This window comes from Lagopus muta, chromosome 3, assembly GCF_023343835.1.
Source record: "Lagopus muta isolate bLagMut1 chromosome 3, bLagMut1 primary, whole genome shotgun sequence".
In the NCBI taxonomy this organism is placed as follows: Eukaryota; Metazoa; Chordata; class Aves; order Galliformes; family Phasianidae; genus Lagopus; species Lagopus muta.
In genome coordinates this window covers 15,770,814-15,791,369 of record NC_064435.1, presented here as the reverse complement: position 1 = coordinate 15,791,369, position 20,556 = coordinate 15,770,814, and positions in this window count along the sequence as shown.

Below are 20,556 nucleotides of genomic sequence, written 5' to 3'. Positions count from 1 at the left end.
GAGGAGCACCACTAGTGACTGGCAGCCATTTGGATTTAACTCCATTCATCACCATTAACTTGCAAGTCACAAGACTTCTCCAAATTTCTAATCTTTTCAACATATAAAATTACTCATAGGAATTCCCAGCATGCTACTTTTGTTAGATCTAATTGTATTTTTCTCATGACATCTCTAGTGGACTATTCAAGGAGACATCAGAGAGTGCTCTGTGATGTCTTGAATAATGTTTACATTTTGTTACACAAACGCCATAGAGAACCATCTATCATATAAATGTATAGTTATATTTTTTCCCATACTTTTTATTCTATGATGTAAGATTGTTTCATAAGAATTTGATGAGAAAATTTTCACCATAATAGAAAAAAATGTCATAAGAGATAAAATGTCATGTCACAAAAGGAAATAAGAGGTAATATTGCTATATTGTTCTCTCCACTGAACTGTTTATAAAATTCTTCTGATCACCTCTGGTGTCTGGTTTTCTCTGTAACTTCCCATTACTGGATTTGAGAGTGAATATTTCCCATGGCCTTAACAGAAGCAATATTTCCTTTACTTTGTGGCCATAAGACTATGTCACTTCATTCTGGAACTTTTTTTAATATCTACCATGATCCTTCTGTTTCTTTCTGTATTTCAGATATTTGCACACATTTTTATCATTATTTACCAAATTCCTTTGAACAATGTAATATGTAATAATTTCTGTGGTATGAATATGGTCATTCAGTCGGAGTTGTTTAAAAATACAGCTTGAGCTTAATAGCACCAATCTAATAATTATTTGCATTATACTTCCTTCAGTCAGTTTACTGAATCTAGTGGCTAATATAATGCAATGACAGTAACTAAGTTCTACAAACTAAAAGAGTCACAGACAGAAAACACTGTGGTAACAAATGAAACTGGAGGAAGTAGCTGACTCTCCAGAGGGCCATGCAGCCATCCAGAGAGACCTAAACAATCTGGAGAGATGAGCTGATAAAAAATTCTTGAATTTCAAAAAAGAAAAATACAAAGGTCCTGCAAGTTGGTAGGAAAAATCTCAGTGTATGCTGGGAGTCACCCCTCTGAAAAGCAGGTTTATAGACAAGTATCTGAGTCTACCAAGTGCAATGTGAGTCAGCAATGTTCCCTTGCTGCTAAGAAGACTAACAGTATTTCTGCACTACATTAAGAAAATGTATCTCCAGCAGGTCAAGAGAAACGATTCTCCTCTATTCAGCACAGGTGAGGCCACACCTAGAGTACTGTGTCCAGTTCTGGGCTCCCCAGTACAAGAGATAAATGGATATATTACTGAAAGTTTGGCAATGGTTATCTTTATAATGCAGAATAATAAACAATCATGATAATCATCCAAGCATTGCTTTAGAGAAGTTTATAAAAAGAATGACAAAATCTGGTCCCCCTTTATTTCTATCTGTTGTGTGGTGATACAAAGGGCATATGCTGAACATGTTCAGCTATACACTTTCTACACTCTACAAATTCTAGAGAATTTGGAGCTAAAATCTCTGGAGAGTTATCTCTTCTTCAAAAAGAATCAGAGTCATGAGAGGAAAGTAATTAAGAGGTCACTGTTGGTTTTGCTACTTATTTGAAAGTAAATTGTTTTTCTTTAACTTAGATGGTGCTTAAAACCTTTGTTCATTCAGATGTTCCCATCACAAAACAGCAGTCTTTCAGCTGCTCTATATACCACTGGTAATGATAAATGCAGTGATATTAGATGATAAGGTGTATATTTTAAGACGGATACTAAGAAATTATATAAAAATTGATATTGGATATCTCTCCGAATTATTCTAGTCCATGGAGATATGGAGAGCGAGGAGCACAAGGCTGCTGTGGAAGGTCTTCCCAGTTTCTGTAAGCTAAACAAAAACATGTACTTTTGTACATATTCTATTTTTTTCTACTTATTCTATTCTATTTGTATAAAGTAATTCATCATCACTACTTCTTTTGTTCCAATTCATGCCTAGATTCGTCTCAGTTTAAGTGAAAGGGTTTTACAGAATATTTTAATGAGAGCTGAGATTTTGGGAAATTCTGGATGGTTAGCCATCTTGCTATGAAATAAATAAATAAAGGCTTGTGAACATGTGAACCTGGGGACAGCTTAATTAAAATGAAAGGGGAAATTAAATTAAAAGGAAAAAAACATAAAGTGGTAAGAAGGGAAAGAAAATTAGGGAAACTGCTGAAGAAGAAAAATTTAAAAATCATGTAGTCGAAAATAAAAGCAAAATGCTTCATAAAAATGCTGTGAATATCCTTTCTGGTAGTTCTTCCCATAAATGTCTTCTTTCACAGACATCTATCACATAAGGAAAGACATCCCTAGTGGAAGGACAGATACTGTGCTCGCAGTGTGAGAGTGACTGTGCAAATAAGCTTGTGTAAATTGAAGGGTTTGTCTACATCGACATGCAGGTAGATTAATTATCTAACTTTAAACTGTTCTGATCTGAATCCCCACTGTCAACATTATTTTGGAACAAAAATGCTTTAATTATTGTGAAGTAAAATAATTAATCTTGAGGTCAGATGAATTTACACAGTGATTGACTGTTCACATCAGAGAATTACATAAGCATAGCGTGAGTAAAATAATGTGATGGCTGTAGCTTTGCCAGGAAATTATCCCACATAAACAGACATTTATTAAAGAATATAAAGCTAATACCTGTCCTTTTCCGGTATGCAATTTTTCAAGCATGGATAACAGATTTAGATGCCTCAGTAAAGATTGCTTTTGTTTTTTGTTTTTGTTTTTTCTTTTTTTTAATATGTACAATACGAATTGCATGTGAAAATTTTCAATTTTTGAAGTTATAAAAATATATTCTATGAGCAATAATTGAACTATTGGTGTTCTTTAGCATGTGAAACAGAAAGCTGATTAAATTACGCTAATTTTTTTATGGAAAGGTAACAACTGTATTGACTAAACTATGAGCTTAAAAGAAATCAACAAGATCAGACAAGAAGTGGCAAAAGCCAAGCTAAATCCTGGTTAGAGACAGATGCTCTTAATTACTACTTATTATGTTAATAGAGCCACTAGAGAAAAGAGTCATTAGTTGCAGTAGCTGTTTGCAGTAGGGAAAGTCCGTACAGATAGGTCATTTGGTTGTGAGCTGGAGTAAGTGACCATTTGAGATCTTTGGTAATGGTAGAATGTGCGTGGAGCAGGTGCTCACATATCTAGGTGTGGAGATAGCAAATATCAGTTCATATTTAAGTAAATTCTAATGTATTTAGTTAAGTTTTCTTAATATTGTATTGTTCTGTTTGTGCTAGCTCTGCCCACTGTTTTCTTTTCAGTTTCCACAGTTAGTCTATGGATTTATCTTATTAAAATATATAGGAATTAAACACTAAATAGCCATTTATTTTCTCTAGATGTTTTAACTATATACTGTATTTATTACTTTTTTGTCTACGTTCCACTCAATAATTTATAAGATTCTTCAAGCTTCTTTGAATTTTAGTCTGTAATTAGCTCTAGATTTCCTAATATATGAATGATAATGTTTGGAAGTAGAAAAATGAACACAGATCAAAACTGCAGTAATTTAGTGGGGATTTTTGTTTGTTTGTTTTTTCATGTGGTTTTGAGATGTCTTGTTCCAGTTCTAGGAGGGAGAGAAGATTCCTTAATACATATGTGTACCTGATGGTGAGATTAAGACACAACAAGACAAATGTTAACCTGAGCAGTTTATTACAAATCCTAGTTTCTTAGGGAAGTGGAAAAGAGAAGATGGGTGATTGAAAAGAGATAGGAAATAAAAGCAAGAAGTCTTTGTATAAAGCAAGAGTGATAGTCACTACCGTGGGTCCAGAGTGGTTTGCAGTGCATCTGTTGATTCCAAAAACTCATGTGGTCACTGCCAGGGATAGGAGAAAGACAGGAAGCCTCACGCTCTAACAGAAAGTAGGCGCCAGGGTCTTTCCTAAAAGGTGTTTTTTTTGTTGTTGTTGTTGTTCTTAGGGAATTACTCTGCCAAAAGTTTCTTTTCTTTGGGAGATTCTCTCCTCTGAAGTGGTACTTAATTCAGTGGGGATGTTTTATCGCTCACTTCTGTTTCTTTTTTTTTTCTTCTTTCCATTAGCGTGACACACCCGGCCCAATTGATAAGCCAACAGGGAGTGGTGCCTTCGTTGCCATGCACAAGCATTATCGCTTTTTGCAGTAGTCAGCAACTTCAAGCTACACCCCTGAAGAAGACTGTTTGTCCCACTTCTGCCACTTCTGCTTATTTTTCCACTCTTAAGCAGAAATATAGTGGCACAGTGACACCCACAACTTGCCCCCTAGATAATTCGCCACAGTCAGTCTTATCACCAAGAAGAACTCACAATGCAAACTTTGAGCAAAAAACCCCACAGTTGTTGTGCTGTTCCACAAAGGGAGAATATAGAACAGAAATATGAAATAAGAGCTAAATCCATTTGATGGGAGAGGTGTTTCTTGATGAAATGTTTAGTAAGGTCACTCGCAGTGAAATTTCAAAAAAGTTGACTTAGTTATATTATGAAAAACAATCCTGTGAGGTCACTAAATAAGTTTTGTTTTATTCTAAAAGTTAGTGAGTTCTGTTTTGGCTACGATTTTACAATGTTAATTTAAGAAATACTCAAATCTTTCTTCATCTATTACTCAGAACTTCAGCGACTGCCAAAGTACTTTGGCTTCACAAGGAAATCTTTCAGTGCCAGAGGCAAAAGTATGTTTGTTAAAGCTGAGCGACAGACATGACTACGTGTTTGGCTTTGCAACCATAGGTCCTGATTAGCTCACATCCCCACATTACAAATCTAATTCTCATGGACTAAGTGCAGTTGTGTTAGATTAACTAGGAGCTAATGTCACTAATGAATACTTTGCTGAACAAGCACTGGACAGCAGAGAAATCATAGAAGTTAAGGCAATTGCCACCTACTGAGCACAGTATTCAAGTCTTTTGTAATCCATTCATGTTTTAAATGCCAAAGTGAATTGAAGGCATACCATGCATTTTAGATTTCACCCCATGCTTTCTTAGATTGAGAATCAAAAGTCATCTATCTTATTATCTGTTCATAACATTTACACAATAGCTCACAGCTGTTGCCTAAAGTTTTGGAATGTGTTATAGTTTGGTGAGATTACACACAGCACACAGGTGTTTCATGGTGAGGGAAGTTATAAACTGAAATAAGAAAGACAATTTTACAGTCAGGTAAGTAATATAAGCTTCTGTGCCACTGAATCTGGAAGCTAAAACATTTTCTGAGACCACTCACTTGTGTTGGAAATAATCCAAGTAATTTTGTCAGGACGGTATCTCTGATAAAAGCAGAATTTATTCGCGATTGCAATGGCGGGCGTCCCACAAGTAGGAGCGCGCCTATGGACACAACATGACAGCCTTTATACCCTGTTTTCTCCCCCTTGCCTTCCCCCTCCCCTGTTTCCCCAATGGCTGGGTACTCCAGGTTCACAATCTTATCAGAAGGTTTACATTTGTTATTTACTTGTTATCTGGTGCCAGTCAGCAGTCATCCTGTTGTCTCCAAGATGTCTCGGTGCTCTCCTTGTCCTATTGATATGGTGATTTTCTTTAAAGTCATCATCGTTAAACAAAGAGCACTGGGGGATGATGTCAGGCCTTCCCAATGTCAGGCACTTCCTCGGGCTGCCATGACTTGTTCTCTGGTTTGCTCTCGTGCAGGATATTCTTGCAGTGTGTATGACAAAATGTACATATATACACATATATACAGTGTGTTCCTGGGAACTATGATAGCGGAGATCATAAAATAAAAATAATATTATACAATTCTAATGCAGAAACAACACTTGATTCCCACAATTCCCCCCTTTTTCTTTTTTTATACATTGTTGATTTCTGCAATTCTTTAAGGTTCACTTTTATAGACATCGCCCTCTTCTTCACTTTCTTTATCTCCCATCTCCTCCAATACCATAATTTTATCCAAATGTAATAGCTCCATTAGTGCTTGCTTCAGTAGTGCTCTATCAATCACTCTACTAGTCCCCTCACAAAGGGGATAACACAGCAACCAGTGGCCATCAAGGCTGCTGCTGCTACTATCAACGAAGTAAATGTGGATACAGTCACCCCTTTCCATTTACCAAACCAGAACTCCAACCATCCACTGACAGAAGTATCTATTCCTGATTTTTTTTTCTACCACTTCATTGCCAAGGGTGGCACCAAGCCCTTGCAATGCCTTCATTATTATGTCATCCAGAGCTGTGTTATTGGGATGAAGGTGCAACGGGTACCCAGTGTTACATATACATTCCTTTATCATATCTTAGGAGATCCTATTTTCTCAGGCCACCCTACTTGTGGCATATAACTGTCCTGCAATTCTCTTTATTGCACTCCTTGTATAATTTGTAAATCTCCATTGATTATAACAGATGTAGTTAACCCAATCTACATTTTTGTTGATCATCACCCACCAGGACAGTGACTCAAACCCTGCAACAGTTTGATTTCTTGCCTTAAAATCATCAGGAACAACAAGAAGAAAAAAAGTTTAAATCCTTAGCTTACCCACATACCAAACAATATTGATATGTAATAGTGTTTGTCACAAGAGATACATAAGTATTTACATCAAATGCTGCACTCATCAAATCAACATTTCTAACAGTTACAAGAGCCCACATTTCTGTCCTTAGATTCACAATTTTAAGGGTCCAGCTGATTTCAGTTCTCATTGTGTTTGAGGGACCTTCTTAACTCTAGTATGATGTATCCACAATGCTTTCACTGTTGTGTGGGATGTTAGCAGCGCCTGGAACAGACCTACCCACCTTGGTTCCAGGGGCGAATCTTAAAAGAGATTTGTTACATACATGTTATCGAGCCACATCAAGGCCTTGGGCTCTAGTTCCTAGAACCAGTTTCTCCTTTTCTCAAAGCTATTCCTGCAGACTTATCACATGCTCAGTTAGTATTTCGCTCCTTACTTGGGTAGAAATTCCCTTTTGTACAACATAAGGCCTTCTGTACAGTATTTTGAAAGGACTTAACCCCTCTTTGGCTCTAGGTTTTGTTCTGGTACTAAGGAGAGCCAGAGGCAACAACTGTGATCAGGATAGTCCAGCTTCCTGTCCCAGTTTTACAACCTGTGATTTAATTAGACAGTTCATCTTTTCCCCCTGACCACTCGCCTGTGGTCTGTGTGCTGTGTGCAATTGCCAATTTATTCCCAATGCTTGCTGACCTCTTGGACAATCTCTGCAATAAAATGAGTTCCCTGGTTGAAGGGTATTGTTGCAGGACACCCAAACCTTGGAATAATCTCCTGCAAAAGTACCTTGGTTACTTTCTTGGCTCTATTGGTCCTGCAAGGGAATGCTTCTGGTCACCCTGAAAGGGTATTGGTTAGAACTAGCATATATCAAAACCCTCATTTTTCCTGGCAGTTAAAAAAAAATCAATTTCCAATTGTTGTCCTGGAAGGTTCCCTTTCCACCATGCCCCACTTGTACCCTGTTCCTGGTACTAGGATTGTACAGTTACTTTCTGGTGTCTGTACCCCCCATGTTTTATTATGTTCCCTTAGAACCAAATTCTATACAATACTAACGGGCACAACAGTGTGTCCATCTGGGTATGCACCCATCTGTCAGCTTGCTCTCTTCCCTTCATTCATTAGATTCCTATCCTTTCTAGAGTACCTTATAGGTTCTGACTAAGGTTCAGATATTTCAAGTTTACCGTCTGGAATTAAAGCCGTTCACCAATTTCTTTTCCTTCAGCTGCCTGTTTTGCCCCCTGATCCATCATATTTCCAGTTTCCTGTACAGTGTCACTCTTCTGATGTCCTTTACAATGTATAACAGCCATGATGTTCTTTGGTAGATTTACATCATGCTGAATTTGTTTTCCTTGTGTGTAAACAATCCTTGCTCTTTCCAGATGGTACCACGAGTGGGTACCACCCCAAAAGCATATTTAGCATCCATCCATATATTTAAGGTTCTTGTCAAGGCAATTATTTCAGCCTTCTGAGTGGAAGTCCCCACAGGTAATGGTTTTGCTTCAATTACCTTGTCAGTAGCAGTTACTGCATGTCCTGCCTTACGGTTTCCTTCACAAAACTGCTTCCGTCGATGAATCCAGGACTCCTCAGCATCGTCCAATGGTTCCTCCTGTAGCTCTGACCAACTTGCACAGACAGTCTCCATGCAGTCACACACTGCTGGCTTGGAGGCAGCTCTGCGTTGGTGTTCTGGGTGTTCAGCAAGTTGCTTCCTTCTCTTTGATCAGTTGTTCTTTCTGTTGAGAAACTTGATAGCCATTTAAATCAAGAAATTCAGCAAGCTCACAGTCCATTGCACAGTCCTTTGTTACTGTAGCATCCACGTACTGCAGTAAAGTTCCACTGTGAGATGGTGAACCCAAATCTCAGGCTCACGAGTTGACCAGTTCTCAAAAATCACTGGGCTGTTCTCACAACCCTGGGTATCACTGTGCAGGTTAACTGAATTATTATTATTATTACTTTTAATTTAATTTTTTTTTTTTTTTTTTTCCATATTTGAGTTTTGCTATTCAAAGGCAAATAATTTTAGACTTTCTTTGGCAAAACCAGGCAGAAAAAGGTGTACTTCAAGTCCAGAACGGTAAACCCCACCTGCTTATTCCTTAGCTTGGTTAATAAAGATATACACCATGAGTTGTATATATTCAACTTTTCTATTAATTGCCCTCAAACCTTGTACCAAACTATGGCTCTTGCCATCCAATTTTTCATTTGCAAGATTGGGTGTTGTATTTGGATTTCTATCCAATTAGTAATCCAAAATCCAAAAAGTTATTTTTATTTCTTTTATCCTCCTACAATCTTGTATCCTCAAAGGGCATTGCTTTACCCTGGTTGGGCTGGCTCCCATCTTTAACTTAACTTTCATTGGGCTGCATTTTTGGCTCTGCCAGGCATCCCTGATGCCCGCAATCCTGTGTATACCCAATGTAGGATTTACGTAACTTCTGGCAGTACAACATTGCTTTTCCCAGTTTGTGTTAAAGCCAGACTTAAAATTTTCAGTCCATTGCTCTTGCTTGACAAGTAGGTCCAATAGTCTCTACTGAATTTAATCTCTACATTCAACTATTCTAACATGTCATGCCCAAATAATCGTTTTGGAGAACCTGGCATGTACAAGAATTTATATATTCCTACTTGTTCTCCTAGCCTGTATTTAATTGGTCCAAAAAAAAAGTAAACTTCTCTTGCCAGTAGCTGCTACAACTATTACAAAAATCATCTACGGGTAACAGTAAGACGCACCCAGAGGTACCAGAAAATAAACCTCTTCAGCCTGCTTCCCCTGCTACTTTCAGTCCTGGCAGGGTGGAACTCTCCCTGAGTCCTTCCAGGCTCCCCTTACCTCTTCTTCTAGGTAAGGACATCCCTGTTAACCTTGCTCAACTTTGCATTCCTCAGTTTGTTTTCCCAAGCCCTTTTCACTTCCCAAACTCTCATCATCACAGCCATTACTAACATTGTATTTCAGTTTCACTCCCTTCTCTCCCCAGGCTTCCAGTGCTCACACTGATACCGGGTTTCCCCAGCTCTGCAGATGCCGGCTATTCTCACTTCCAATGTCCCGTCCCATCCCCATTCACAAGCACTGCACCCCTTCACATCACAGCGGGAGGCTCTGGCCCCCAGCTCTTTCTCCCACTCCAAGTTGTTCTTACAAGCCGCAGGGGGGGGTGTGCGGGGATGTGTTCTCATGCCGGCCCAACTCTAATATCCCAAACTCACTGTTTTCCTTAACCTTTTTGCCATTCTTTGTTTGTTTGTTTTTCCACAATTCCACTATTTGTACCCTCAACTGCAATTCCACATACCATTAACAATTGCAATTCCGCATACCATTAAAAACTGCATTTCCACATAATTTCCACATACCATTAAAAGTTGCATTTCTGCATTTCCATATACCATTAAAACTGCGTTTCCACATACCATTAAAACTGCATTTCCACATAATTTCCACATACCATTAAAAACTGCATTTCCACATAATTTCCACATACCATTAAAACTGCAATTCCACATACCATTAACAATTGCATTTCCACATACCATTAAGACAGTTTCTCCCAGTGCCTTCAAAATCCACAAATCAAACAACACAATTCCTCAACTTCCACAAACACCCAGCACTTGGTCTCATGATTAGGATACTCAATTATACAACTGGTCCCATTACTCCATTTACGTTCCTGGTTTCTTATTCAATATTCCCCCTGGCTCACCAACAATGTTTCTCCAGTGAGCCAAAATACAACCCAGGGGGTCTTCTCATATCACTTTAGACACCCCTTGTTCCATAACAGCCTCGTACACAACATAACATAACACAACACCTTCAGGACATAAACATTTAACAATCACGAAGACAGTGACAATAATCAGTACAATTTATCCTCAGGATCCTTCCTCTCTCTCTGCCTTCCTCCAGAGCTCAACCTTCCCTCTGTATTCATTTCTCACACTTGCGTAGCTGCCAACCTCCTTCTCCAATAAACAACATATCAATGATAAACATCATTTCCATCCATGAGTACAAATTAGGCCCTAGAAATTGATCTAATTGTTCTGCTACACTTATAGGATCCTCAGTTAAGGAATTTTTCTTGCAACTCCTAGCTTCTCTTCTAGTAAAAACAGCAGGCATTACCGCACCTTTTTTCCCTTTGACCTAAGACTGCCTTAAGAGGACAAAGTGAAGTATTAGTAAGGTTAGTATTAGAGAAAGGAAAACTATCCAGGTCCCATTCGCATTACTCCAACTCCCTCAGTAATTGAGAGCGCATCCTCTCTCCAGGACCTGCACAGATCAGCAGCACCCACTCTCCTCCTCTGGAGAGGTCACCGCTGCTTTAAAAATTGCACTGCTTTAGAAATTAAAGGGGGGGGAAGTTACCTAAGGGATCCCATTTATGATCTTTCTGCTTCTCTTTCCCATTTCCTTTGAACTTGGACTCCTCGCGAGGAACATTTCTTTACTCCTTGCACTCATTAAGCGACCTAAGCCAATTCTGTTTCAGAAAAAGGAGTCTTACTGTTGACATATAAATACAAAGTCTGATAGGCCCAATTTTCGTCAGACTCCTATTTTGGTCAAAAAAAAAGATTTTCCCTGTAGTGGTTCTCTACTGTACAGTATTTAAACATCTTTTCCCTGTTCTTTTCCTAGTTTTGGGATTATTTTCCAATTTTGAAACACTTCTCCCAAGGGGCTGGCTCTCTCTAGGCACCATTCCGGGGACCTTTTTCCCCTGCTCTCAGAACTCCTATTACCCATCCCTCCAGAATGCTACTGTGAACTCCCCAGCTCACAGGTTACCACACTCTGATTCTCGGATTTTGGGCCCAATCCCTCAGGAGTACTACACTCCTATCTCGGATTAATAGGGGTGTACTGCTGGCACTTCGTCAAGTGCACAGGGTACCGCACACCAACAGTTCCCTCCCGAGACTCTTCCTTTCACCAACACAGCCGCTTCGTCCGTCCCTGGCCGTGCCCCTCGCGGGACAGCGGAACCGCAGGTCGGGACTCCGCACTCGCTTCGCACTGACAGCGCGTCTCAGTCACACACACTCAAAGAGTCTCAACCGACCCCCAAGGAAAGAGTTAAATCCCCTTACCTTGGTCCGTGCACGAAGTTACCGGGTCGCAATGGCCAACACCCGTGCCTACCTGCCCCTTGGCTTTTACAGAGTCCGTCCTTTATGAAACAGTCTCGGTTTTTTATCGGCCGTACCAAGGAGTCACCTCAGCACCCAGACAGGACCGCTGAAATCAGCGGGGTGCACCTATCCTGTGCAGGGCAGTAGGGAAACTCTCAAAGAGGCGATAATACTCCCGGACGAGCCCCCAAATTGTTGGAAATAATCCAAGTAATTTTGTCAGGACGGTATCTCTGATAAAAGCAGAATTTATTCGCGATTGCAATGGCGGGCGTCCCACAAGTAGGAGCGCGCCTATGGACACAACATGACAGCCTTTATACCCTGTTTTCTCCCCCTTGCCTTCCCCCTCCCCTGTTTCCCCAATGGCTGGGTACTCCAGGTTCACAATCTTATCAGAAGGTTTACATTTGTTATTTACTTGTTATCTGGTGCCAGTCAGCAGTCATCCTGTTGTCTCCAAGATGTCTCGGTGCTCTCCTTGTCCTATTGATATGGTGATTTTCTTTAAAGTCATCATCGTTAAACAAAGAGCACTGGGGGATGATGTCAGGCCTTCCCAATGTCAGGCACTTCCTCGGGCTGCCATGACTTGTTCTCTGGTTTGCTCTCGTGCAGGATATTCTTGCAGTGTGTATGACAAAATGTACATATATACACATATATACAGTGTGTTCCTGGGAACTATGATAGCGGAGATCATAAAATAAAAATAATATTATACAATTCTAATGCAGAAACAACACTTGATTCCCACACTTGTGAATATCATCCCCAGATTTCTTAAGATTAATTAGATTCCTAATAAATTGTTCTCTCAAAGACAACAATGTGCTTGTTAAGTCAACCATTTTTTATTGTGAATATTGTATGTGCAAAGTTTAAAATTTTAATTGTATCTCAAGTATATTTCAAACTTATTCAAAAAAGACTTTTGTGGTAATTCAATAGTACATTGCAGTCAGCTGTAGCAAAGTATTCATAATCTTGTCTGTTCTATAACTATTATTTGTATATTTTCTAGATGAAAGTTATAGCCCACACATACACCAGTGTAAAGAAGACTGTGCAATTACTGGCCATAGTGTAACCACTCTAGGTAAAGGGAGTGTATTACAAACTTGAGAAGAATTTCCAAATATAATTAGAACTTAAAAATTTATGATGAAATACATGCAACAATATATCATACTGCACTTGGACAGATGGAAAATCAAACTAAATACTAAGACTGAGCTTACATGCACTGAGATTTAAATTTACATTGTTTGGACAATAGTATCCATTCCAGAAATTAAATCAGCCTTAGCATGGGTTGGTGTGCTACATCACCCTGTATGGAGTAAAACTTGTCCCTGTACTGTAAAAGGTGATTATGATAATTATGGTAACTACTGTGCCTGAAATTAGGTGAATGAGGCCAGATCTAAGAAATAGTTTCTAATACCGGAACAGTTTTCTTCATTTATCATATTTACATCTTAAAAAAATATATATACATATATATATAGAAAAAGAAGTAAGAGGACACTTTTCCTTCCATGCTTGTAATAGAAGGGGAACCTAGTTCTGGCAATTTGCAGTATATAATTTTGTGGTCCAGATTTGTGTTAGTAGGGTAGAGGTTGGCTGGGTAATAATATCTATGAAAATCCATCTGTTATGGAGCTGCACCACCAGCTGTGGTTATTATCCAAGACTTCCTCGGACTTTTAATTAGCCCTTTGAGTCCAACCCTAAGAAAGTACTTAAGAATGTGGGTAGCTTAAGCACAGGATAACAAAAGTCACTTCAATGGAATTCTAGATGAATTTGAATCCGAGTCACTTACATTGAAAGAAAATCCTGAGCCTAATATAATTGAAATGAGTGGTTTCATTTCTGTTGGAGTAAAATTTTATTTATTTATCACCCAATAGATTCTATCTATTTAAGGAAAAAGGAATAGCCGTACATATATTTTCCTAGTAAATCTTTTTTCCAAACCTCTGCCAAACCTTACATAGACCACAGGATTATATAATGAAAATCATTAGAAGTCTTTCATGTATTCATTTTCTGCAAGATTCCATTTCCTGATCCTTCATATAAACCATCCTGGCAAATGTTGTGGGTTTTTGTTGTTGTTTTTGTTGTTTCTTTTTTTTTTTTTCTGTTATTTTTTTTTCTTTTCCTCTGTAGATATAAAAATAAAGATCTCACTGAAAGTTGAACTTCTAATGCATTCAAGCTCTGCTGTACTTAGTGAGATTTCTTACTTAAGTGGTATATACTGCACCTACATTCAAAACACAGAATTTTTTTCATTAAAATGTTGTTTCATAATGTGCACAATGTGTTTACAGGTAAGCAAGAACTTCTAAGTTGCTTCACAAATGGCAGGGTTTAGTTTAGAAGAGGTTGATACAATCTTATTAGTAAACCATTCTACTTGTCTCTATGTCTCTACTTCTATCTCTTTGTGAAGAAACCTGAAGGTAATTTGTGAAAATATGTCCCTTTTAAAACCACAAATCTATATGTCATTACCAACTATTCCATTTGAGCTTCAAAGATTCACTGCAATTGTATTTTGATTCCTCAGTGGCTTGAACAAAATTCAAGAAACCACTTAGAATATAAAACAAAATGCTCTAGAAATGGGTATTAAATTAGCTTTAGAATTTCGATCCAGGAAAAGGGAAAGAATAAAATATGATTGCAATCTCTACAGTATAAAATACACAGAATTTTTTCTAATGCCACTTATAAATAATTTGATATGGATTTCTGAAAGCATATTAAGGAAGCCTGGTGTAATTTTTAAAAGGGAAAATAAAATGAAGAAGAACATTACACTCAATACTTTTCCTTGTTACATTACTAGAAACCAGTACTTCTTACCAAACTCAGAAAACATAAAGGGGATACTTTCTTACAAGTATTTATTTTTTTTTTTTTAAAGTCAGTTCAAGCATGGGCTAATCACAAAAACATGTGTCCACTTATAGGACACATCACAGAAGACCATGCTTCATAAATTACATGTATTAGTTAGGTTTGAATAACCTGAAATTAACCACTTTACAGTCTTTGCTGAATGATTGACTAGCACTTCTGAATTCTGAACTTACTACAAAAGTTCTATCTTCGCAGTATATAAATTGTAAAGAATATAAAATCAAAATACCTATGAGATGTGAGTAAGATCAACATGCAATCTGATGAATACAAATGATATTTGTACCAAATCTGTTGTATTCCACCCAGCTGCAGATGTTTCCAGGAGGTATATTTCCAATACAAACTTTAACTTAAAAGCTTGCTTAATCTTTCAGCATCAACAGGTATTATTTCCCATTCTTGTTTACATCACCTGATATTCAACTGCTCTTCCAAAACCTATCCACCTTACTGTATCTTTTCTACCTAGTAAACATCTACTTCTGCCGTGTTCTGTTCACTTCTGATCCCTATTGGTTTCATCATCTTTTTCCTCTTTCCACTTCTTCATATGATTTCCTTCAACATTTGTTTGGTTTTTTTTTTCCATTTCTCCTTTATGATGTTAACAACCTTGATTAAACTTGTTTATATGTACATGTTTTTAATCTCATTTACTACCATTTAGATTTGCTTTTTCTTCCCACTACTTCCTCTTCTTTTTTTATCTTTCATTTAGCCTGTCTCACACATTTTCCTGAGCTTTCCTGAGCTAACAGAAGTAGAATTGATAGACGTTACTGCTCAGAAATATATATATGATTAAAATATTTGGTAAGTATATTTACAAAAAATATAGTTTGCATCAAATAAATCTCAAATATTTGGGGAAAAAGAAAAAAAAAAAAGTGATCTCTACTCCAGGTAAATAAATTAAATTTTGTCACTCGAGTCATCAAGTATCACGTAGGTAAATCACAAAATCAACAAACTCTCTTCATCAGTTTTGTGCTCACTGCATTGAAGTTAATAGATATTTCTGGAGACAACTCTTTTGAAGCCATTCAAAGCCTAGACATCCTGTATCTAGTAGCCAAGACACTGGAGCAAAGGGGAACTGTTGACTCTTAACTAAAGTTTTTGCAAAACTGGCATAAAAATCTTTGCTTAAATACATGTATGAGACTTATTCCAGCTTGTATATAAAATGTTCTGTGACATCCAGCAGAACATGTTGCAATTTTTCAGACGTAGTGGAAAACCTCAAAAGAAACTGGAAAAAGGATTTTTTATCCCAAGCAACACTGAAGTAATTCTGAAAATGTTTTCCATCTTAACAAAATCATGCTTGCCTCACATCTTACACTTGCAGTATAAAAGGTCTAACATCCATTTTCAATACAAGATAATGATTGTTTCTTTGTGTAGTGTTTGATCTGTTTTCTAGGACTGAGATTCAAAATATGAACACTGTAACTAACCTTCTGAGAATATCAAAATATGAGATTATTTCTTAGCTGTTTGTCTCCAAACATGGCTGCTTTAGTTATTATTTCCTTTTATACTCTAGACATTTTTTTTACCAGTTTTGACTCCAGTGAAACAAATAACCTTCAATCTAATGTAGCCATAAAATCTCTTTTGTAAATTTTATAGAAAGATATGAAGCAAACTGATTTTTTTTTGTTTTGTTTTGAGTAGAATCCTATTAATGACTGATGCTACATGAAAAGTAACTATTGACCTCTGATCTTTGAAAGCTGAAAGATTTATCTCAAATATGGCATTCAGTGCTATAATGTCTATGAAAATAGAAAATGCCTGGGGAATAAAAGAAAAAAGAACTATCCGCAGAGCTAAACCCAGAGTAATTATTGCTCTTTCCCTTCAGCATATTTACATATTCCTCAAAACTATATCAGTAAAACGTACTGATAGCCAGAATTTCTGGGTCAAATTCTGTATGACTTGCAGGATCCCACTAAAGAGTCTGTAGAGGTGAAATTTTTAAATTTAAATTAAAAATTTCACCTGTCCTTCAATACTGAATGTCAGTGGACTGCTAATGATGTTTCAGAACCACCTTGTCCTGTGTATATGCCTAATGTATAGGCATTGCCTAAAGGACTTGCTATTTGTAATGAAGGCTTTTGGGGTATGTGAAATTCAAATAGGAGACAACTCAAAAAGAAAAGAAAAAAAAAAAAAGCTATTTTTCTGTTGCATAAGAATTTATTTATATATATTTTTTTCTCAGGAATTTGAGAGACATTTTGTCAGAATCTTCAGATCAAACAGAGTTTTAAATAAAGTTTTAAAGTTAATTGTCTCTGTTTTGTAAGACAGTGAATCTATGGACCTTATGTTCACTAGTCAGCAGATGGCTTTTTTCATAGTTCTGAGTTGTCTTAATTTTAGTTTGGAGACAGATTGAAGAAACTTATACTGAATAGCCTTTCCTGCATGTTTTCTAGTATCTACCTGTCTCGGGTTGTTCTTAGCCATATGTGAATGTAAAATTTGTCTTGTAGTCTCTTCATTCACTCATATTGATGTACATGTATAATATTTTTATAAGCTCTCTACCTTAGGTTTATAATTTGTTCTTGTCTTTTTGTTTGGTTGGCTTTCAATAACTATTTAATCCTTTTGTGCATGACATTCAGCTGTACCTGCTGACATGAATTCTTGAATATATGGGAAATATTTCATTTCAGTCATAAGAAAGAATGTGCAAAAAAATCAGCAGTTTCTTTACTTTGGAAATCTGCTCAAGCTAATAACTGAGATATTGGGGGAAAAAAAAAGAAAATAAAAATATCTGTGCTGTAATTCACACAGATAATAGTGCTTTCAGACATTTAATGTTTTCTGCATTGAATTCTAACAACTAATTATATAAACAAATCCATGTTAATTATTCAGGGAAGAAAATGTAAGAAAAATGTAAGAAAATGTAATGTAAAAAAATTTGAGTTTAGGTGAAATTTTTGGCTCTAGTTCTCTTAGACAGAAGGATCTGATATTAATTTACTTTATTATACAGTAGCATATATCTTATGTAGGAATATTAAATATTTCCTACCAGTTCTGTATAACTCTGGTTAGAATCATGATGTCAGGACTGGAACTAATACCAGGACCCACATCATTTTTTGAGCATATTTGCATTAACTTTCATTTTAATTTTACTTCACCTGTTACTGAGGAATAATAATGCAATTATTTTACATAGCTAAATGTTTTATTTTATTTAAAGAGGAAAAGATAGGCTAGTATTTTTTCTGAGATGTATCAAAGAAGCAAATCTTTAGAACTTCTAAGAAACTATGTTTTATATTGTGTGGATTTTTTTTCTGTAAAGTAGTTTCAAAAAATTCTGCATCTTACAGGAACAGAAAGTTGTTAATGAACTGCTGTATAAAAGAAAACATTTAGAGATTACACTAATCTAACAGGAAAAAGAAGTCATTGAGCCAATACTCAGATTTATGGGCATTATTTTTGACAGTGGCTTATTTCATTTTTTTGGAATCACAGGTAATTTTTAAGAAATGTGCCCCTTTAGTGCCAAGTAATGGTAATAATGGTAGGAGTTATAATAAGCATGACTTTAAATATAGAAAGAGTTTAAGTAGGTAAATGCAATCTTCATATTTGTAGAAAAGCTATTGCATAAAGAAAATGTATGACACACTTAACTGTCAGATTAGTTTGTATTTTTCTCCTGTGCTGTTTCTCCAATTTTTCACATGCAGACCAGTTCTATGTCACATTCTGAAGTGAACAGAAAGAACTTTTCACAGGGAAGTCTCAACAAAACTTGGAATATATTTTTATGTAAGATCAATTCCAGGAGAAAATACATTCTTTGCCAAGTTTGGGCCTAATTTGACTCCCACAGACTTTGCACTCCCACAGTGTCCCACTCATACAATCACAAAGCTGCAGAATAGTTGAAGCTGGAAGTCTCTGACAGCCATCTAGTTAAAGTTTCTGCTCAAACTGTTGCTCAGGTCTGTGTCCAGTCAGTTTTGAATAACTATCAGGATGGAGACTCCACTACCTCTTTGGACAAACTGTTCCCATGTTAGACCACTCTCACGGTTAATATATATGTATATATATATATCTTGATTTCAGATTATGTCTGTTGTTTCTTCTCCTCTCATGGGCACCACTGAGAAGAATCTGTCTCCATAGTTACAGTTCTGTGTTCAACCTCAAGCAGTTATTCTTACACATGTATCAGATCTCCCTAAGCTTAAGCCTTCTCTTCTGGCTTTTCACTGTCACAACCCTATGAACATCTCCTTGTAAAATGCTGTTGATCTTATTTGAGATAATGTACTGAACTCTGACAGGTTTGTACTGAGTAACACAGCAATGGACTCAGCACTCAAATGTATTTTACCATGGCTGTGCAGAGGGGAAGTGTTCTTGACCTGCTCTCAGTGTTCTTCCTAGTGCAGCCCAAGAAAGCATTGGCTTTTTGTGCAGCAGTGCCATGTTCCTGGCTCATGGTCATGCTATTGTCACGTGGGATTCTCAGGGCATTCTCTGCATATAATCTTCTCTTCTGGTCATCAGTTAGCAACTATAAAAACACTACACTGCTACCATAATTTAGGGCAGTTTTGAATGGGAAAAAATAAACAAAAAACCCCAAAAACCCCAGATATTATAATTTTGAGGATCACAGGAGCATTACATTAAAACCAAGGAAGACTCAGACTGAGGGTATATGTTATATGTTATAGATGTGACCACTGCCTTATTTTATAGGTACCAGTTCTGAGAAGCACTAGGACATGAAGAAAATGGTAAAAGATGTTTTACAATTTTCTATATATAATGCAAAGTTTCTTTGTGCTCCACCAACAAAAACATCGTATTAGTCAGAAAGCAAATATTTTTACAAAAGATATTATGAAGAGTTCCAGCCTACTACATCCTTGCATGTAGGGATTTCAAGTATAAAGTTGTTACAAAGAATTACATCAGAATTTGTTTATGGCCATGATTTATTTTCAGTAATATACTTTTTGTTTTTTAATACACTATGGAATTATTTTTAATTGACAGCAAAGCTTTTCTATGGAATGGTGAAAAATGTTTACTGCTCACTACTGACTTGCAGTAAAAATTTCATTCATAACTTGTAGACAATGTAGAAATAAGTCTCTAATCCATGTGACACTCTTGAACAGTTCAGGTTCATACAATCTCACCATGTACTCATAGCACTAGAGTTCCAATTGCAAATTTCTACAAAAATTGTATGTTTCAGAAACAGAATTTTATTGCATGAACATTTTTTATGGCACGTAACAGGTTTTCTTGCTATATAAAGAGTCTGACCAACTTCAATGTTGGCACCTGTATAAACATAATTTGCAAACTCTCAGATTTAAATTTTCAGGTATATATCTGATTTATACCAGGAACTAACAACTGACAAGGATTTTATTAAAATGAAGTTTTGGATTAATTCTTACAGAGTACATCTATGTTCATATGACAGTAAAGCTATTGGGCATATTTTAGTCTTCATTTTATATATATTAATATATTTATGAATATAAATTTTAGGTTCATTGAACTCTTCTTACTATAATAGAATCATAGAATCATAGAATCCCCAAGACCTCTAAAATCATCCTGTCCACTTATCATAAATATTTTCCACTAAACCATGTCCCTCAGTACATCATCCACAAGTTTCTTGAATAATTCTAGAGATGGTGACTCCAGCACCTCCCTGGGTAGTCCATTCCAGCACCTAACCATCCTTCTCAGAGAAGTATTTCCTAATGTCCAACCTAAATCTCCCCTGGTGCAACTTGAGGCCATTCCCTCTAGTCCTATTGCTAGTTCAATGTG